The sequence below is a fragment of the Oryzias latipes genome, chromosome 1 (genome assembly GCF_053564925.1).
Source record: "Oryzias latipes strain Hd-rR chromosome 1, Olatipes_Hd-rR_3.1".
Taxonomy (NCBI): Eukaryota; Metazoa; Chordata; class Actinopteri; order Beloniformes; family Adrianichthyidae; genus Oryzias; species Oryzias latipes.
The window spans coordinates 3,172,782-3,178,300 of NC_136237.1; the positions used below are offsets into that span (position 1 = coordinate 3,172,782).

General features: G+C 39.8%; 2 non-coding genes across 2 annotated transcripts; both read left to right on the plus strand.

Annotated features, from left to right (window-relative positions):
* The first annotated feature begins 357 nt into the window (after positions 1-357).
* Positions 358-429, plus strand: trnaq-uug (transfer RNA glutamine (anticodon UUG)). The gene has a single exon. It is a non-coding gene; the product is annotated as a tRNA-Gln (tRNA).
* Positions 430-2,270: 1,841 nt separating this feature from the next.
* trnaq-uug (transfer RNA glutamine (anticodon UUG)) lies at positions 2,271-2,342 on the plus strand. The gene has a single exon. It is a non-coding gene; the product is annotated as a tRNA-Gln (tRNA).
* Positions 2,343-5,519: the final 3,177 nt, after the last annotated feature.

A 5,519-nucleotide genomic window follows, 5' to 3' on the forward strand; every position in this document is an offset into this window, starting at 1 on the left:
TTACTTCCTGTTGTCCTCTCATTTCAGAGGTCTTGACTTCTCCTTCCCAGTGGAATTGTCCCTCAGTGTTATCACCTGTCCTCCCTGTTGTGTTCACCTGTTAGTAATTGTTTAATCTCTCCTTCTGTTTTATAGTCGGTGTCTCCCTTGCATTCATTGCCGGATGGTTTTGTGTGTTTGCATGAAAGCTACGAGCATCTGTCTGCAGCAGCATCACTGACTGCAAGGACCATTTTGTTTTTGCAGTTGGAAAGATTTCTGCGTCTTTGACAACTTGACCACGCAACATGCATGAAAAGTCACAAAGATTTGCACACACCTAGTATTAATTAAAAATGAATTTGCACTTGGTAGCATGGTTCTATGGTGTAATGGTTAGCACTCTGGACTTTGAATCCAGTGGTCTGAGTTCAAATCTCAGTAGAACCTTGACATCCAACCAATTCTCCTTACTCCTCTTTGTACATGGATCTAAGCAATACAGCAACTCTACTATGGAACTAGAAGGAGCTGCATTTCCAGAAGAAAATGCAGGGTTGAATGCTGTACTGCTGAATGAAAGCTAAATTTGCTAAAGAAATGGCTGAACTGTACTGGAACAACCTTGAAAAGTTAAAGGATCAAAAGTCCTAGCAGGAATAAACCTGAAAAAATTTAACATTGTAATAATAGAATAGCTAAAATAGGTCAAAATGTGTAGGATTAGTTAAGCATTAAAGCTGAAATTGTTGAAAAAATGGCTGAACTGTTGAAAATTTGAAGATGTTGCTAAAATAGCTAAAAGTGCTAGCATTGGAATCCGCATCATCAACTGACTCAAAAAAACACATTGTTTGAGAGTATCATATTGGTAAAAGCTACATGTACTAACTTGATAGAAAAATCCACTTTTTTCAAAATGGCGGCTTTTCTATTAATTTTATCTCCATAGCAACTATTTTATGTTTGGGTTGCCTGGGGATGACGAACAAATCGACGTCAGTTTCAGACAAATCGGAAAAAGTAAACCTTTGGACATCTTTAGCAACGAAATTTGTTTGCAAACCACGCCCACATTCCTTATATGTCCTGATCCAGTGAATTTCAATATGTTCAGTTCCAACCATGGATGAAGTTTATTGCATTATTTGCTTCAGATTTTGTCAAAAAATTGCCACCAAACAGTAAGTTGTGTCGACATCCCATAATAATTTCAAAACCTATGTTGAAGTCCAAAGCCTTGTGAACATTTAAATGTTTGAACGGTGTCTCTAGCTAAAGGCATGTTGAGGTTATAATGGTTGAAAGAACCAAAGGTTTTCAAGGATTCTCAATGTATTTAAATGAAGCAAAAATCCTGGAAAATCCTGGAATATCCTGGAATATCTTGAAAAGCTCAAGGATAACAAGGACCGAAATTCATATCTAAAAGGAATAAGCTATAAGAGTTGAACATTTCAATAGTAGAATGGTTAAAATAGGTTAAAAACTGAGTTAAAATCGCCTCACATTTAGGCACAAAATGGCCGCCAAACTGTAGGTGGTGTTGCCATCCCATAATAATTTTGAGCCTTATATTGAAGTCCAAAGCCTTGTGAACATTTCAATGTTTGAACGGTGTCTCTAGCCAAAAGAATGTTAAAGTTACAATTGTTTAAAGAAGCAAAGGTGTGGCCAATGGAGCAAAAATATTGGAAAATCCGGGAATATCCGGGAATATCTGGAAAAGTTCAAGGATTTGAAGGACAAAATGTCATAGCTGGAATAAGATGAAAGAGCTGAACATTTTAATAGTTGAATGGTTAAAATAGGTAAAAAAATTGTAGAAGAAATTTAACTGTGAACTTCTGCATGAAAAATTCTCTATCTACTTCAATGGAGAAAAAATCCTGGAAAATCCTGGAATATCTTAAAAAGTTCAAGGATTTGAAAAACCAAAAGTCATAGCGTTAATAAGCTGAAAGAGCTGAACAGTTTAATAGTTGAATGGTTAAAATAGGTTAAAAATTGTAGAAGGAGTTAAGTGCCGAAAAACGGCGGAAGATAGCATGAGAGGAAAACAAAGGAATTAAAATTGTCATAAAATTTGTACATTTTCTAGCCTCTAGCAACCAAATTCTTTTTTTTTTGTTCGAAATATATCTATACACTTCAGTTAGTGTACAAAATATGTCAAATTAATTGGTCACATCATATATTTTGTAGTCATAAATCTTTTGCATTGGGCTGCATATTTTACATTTTGTTAGAATTTATTTTATTGAAGCCTGTAAGGACATTGGTGTACATAGGGTTCTATGGTGTAATGGTTAGCACTCTGGACTTTGAATCCAGTAGACTGATTTCAAATCTCAGTAGAACCTTGAATTCAAACCAACTCTCCTTACTTTTCTTTGTTAGATGGATTTCAGCAATCCACTATCTCAACTATTTAAAATAACAAACAATAGAAAAAAATCTGTGATCTTCACTGTTAGTTTACAGAATCTACCACATTAATATTTAAATAAATAATTTATTTTAATAATCAATCAGCTCTATGTCCTCTGTATGGTGCTGGAGGGTTCCTAGGAGTTGCTCATCTAGTCTTTGGAGAAGGCAATCAACTTTCTCCCCATTGGTGATATCATGTAAGTATAGAGGAAATCCCGCAGGCTCAACCCCCCATTGATTTGCCATTCATGCACAAAAAGTTTCGAGAAGATCAATGAAAATCCCCAGGACGAGTTTTCGTTTGTATCTGGTACTAAAGGTGCTTTTTCTTGAAAATTAGAAATGGCGGCCTCTTCCCAAGGTCAACGAAACTTATGTGGTGTTTCCCACACTGTAAAAAACATGAAAATCTCCAATTTTCATGTTTAAGTTCACCATAACATTGCCGCCAGGCCGTAGGTCTTGTGGCCATCCCATTATGATTTCAAAACTTCCTTGGGACATCCCCGACCTGTGTTTTGGTTTTGTTACTGATTTTGGACTTTTCTTTTTTTGACTAGATATGCATTTTTCAGCCCATTATCTTTTTTACGTTATAGCTTGCTGTGATGTCATCGTCATGGGTGGGGTGTCGTTTACTATGGTGAAAATACATTTTCGTCGGGTCCTAGGTGTGAGCAACCTTTGGTCCTTGCAGTCAGTGATGCTGCCGCGGGCCATAATATTGGCGTTTGTTCAAACTTTTTTTTTGTATTCCGATAAAAAAATGTGCGAGCTAGTTAAGATAGCAACTGTTGGGAATTCACCACGCGCACACTGTTCAAAATCTACAACTTCTAATTCCAAAATTTTTACCACAGTAGCTTGCCATTGATGCCCGAGAAGTTTTGAGACGATTGAGTTTTCATTTGTATCTGTAACTAAATGTGGTTTTTTTTTTCAAAAATTCAAGATGGCCACCTCTTTCCAAGGTCAAAGGTCAACAAAAGCGCACAAACAAAAGTGTCGTTTTCCCATATTGTGGAAACTACAAAAATTGCCATTTCTCAGAGTTTGCCACAAAATGGCCGCCAAACCGTAGGTCGTGTGGCCATCCCATAATGATTTCAAACTTCTTTGGGATATCCCCAACACATGTTTTCTGGTTTCGTAACATTATCTTGAAATATATTTTTTGGGCCCCATACACGATTTTCGTCCCTTTTATTTTTTTCACGGGATTGCTCACCATGATGTCATCGTCTTCGGGGGGGTGACGTTGACTTTGTGTAAGTTTGAAAAATGTTTGGACCTTGCATCAGAAATTATTAATTAATAATAAGATGAGAGACGTCTCCTAAAAACTTTCACATAGAATTTATCCCACTAATCAATACATACTCAGATATAATAAGACAATGTACACGTTTTATAAATCACAAATTAGACTCACAATTTCAGACGAAATTTGAATATATAAAATTTGGCCTACACGGAAAATAAAATAAAATCAAACATAAAATTTGCAATTAATCCAATTATAATATTTAGTAAGTCTCCTTTTTAAAAATTCTTCATCACAACTACCTTTCCCTGTAATAATTAAATAATTAGAATCTTATTTGCACACTATTTCTAAAAGCTGAAACAAAAACGCCATACGTATTTATGAAAACTGTGTGTCTTTAAACATTTTCTATGCATGGTAATCTGTTTTTGTAATATTTATTTTGTAATAGATGTACCATCCTCTGGCATTCTTATTGTTATGACCATTGTTCTGGTTATACATATTTGTTCTATTTGTTTTGAAGAATAAAGTTTAAAAAATAAAAAAAGACTTTGTGGAAATTCATTTTTCACTTATCCTAGGTATGTGCACATTTTGGGGACTTTTTTTTTTTTTTTAAACTTGTCCTGTCCAACAGCTGGGCAGGCAGATGAGAGCTGACGGCCTCTTGTTTTGGACATATTTTATTTTAACAAGAGGGATTATTAATCTTCAAACAAACCAAAGGTCTGTCTGAATAAACCCCTTTTGTAATTGAGGCAAAACTTTATTAATTTCAACCATGTTTGAAAGTCTTTGGTGTTGGACCGGACGGAAAAGGAAAGAAGGGAAGAAGAGGGAGGGATGTCTTAGAGAGAGTGGGGGGGGGGGTTAGGAGGGTGATAATAGGAGGGGAGGGGGGATAAGACAATGAAGCAGCATAAACCAACAAGTTTACTGGTTGTTTATCATTACGGTAAGGTTCAAATGTAGTACAAAAAGGGCGGGGCCTGTTCACACACACTCAAATGTTATCAACACACCTGCTAGCCGCAAAAAAGCCCACATGTCAACATGCACACAAAACAGATAGTATTCACACACGCATACTTATGCCTTAAAACCAACTAGTGTGAAATATTTCATTCATTCTATCAAGCAAACTATTAGTGCAAAGGTGAGCTAACACCTGTGCTCAGGTGAGTGTTTATCTTCTTCTAAAATGATTGGAGGAATATGTAAAGAAGGAAGGAGAGTGCCCAGCCATCCCCACACCAAGACCCCCGCCGCAGCAGCAGCGGCAGCCGGTACCCCCACCAACGCCACACGGGAGCAGGCAGGGAACAATCCGCCCCCCGGGCGACCAAATCTGCCACCCAGGCCAGGGCCAGCCGGACCGCCGCAAGGACCCCAGAGCCAGAGAGCAGGGAAGCACGGAGGGAAAGAGAGCGCCGCCCCAGCCCAACCAGGAGAGCAGCCCCCCCCACCGCGCCAGGAGAGCCCAGCGCAGGGCCCCACCGGAGAAGGGCGCCCACAGCCCCAGACGAGCACCCCACCACCACCCAGGAGTTCCGGGCACCCCCCCGCCCCAACCCCAGGTATGAGACCGGACCCCCCAAGGGAGACCCGCTCCGCACTCCAGGCAGCCACCCACCCGGCCCAGGGTTGGACCAGGGAGGAGCAAGGCAGGGGCCCGCCGCCCCCGCCCAGGAGGGGGACACCCCGGGGAAAAAGGGGGGCCCACAAGGGGTGTTGTAAACATGGCCCGACCAGGCTCGGCCACAGTTGGAAATTTGGCGGGGCACAGCGCCTAGGGGCAAGGACCCGAACCCATCCCCCAGGGACACGAACACCCCCG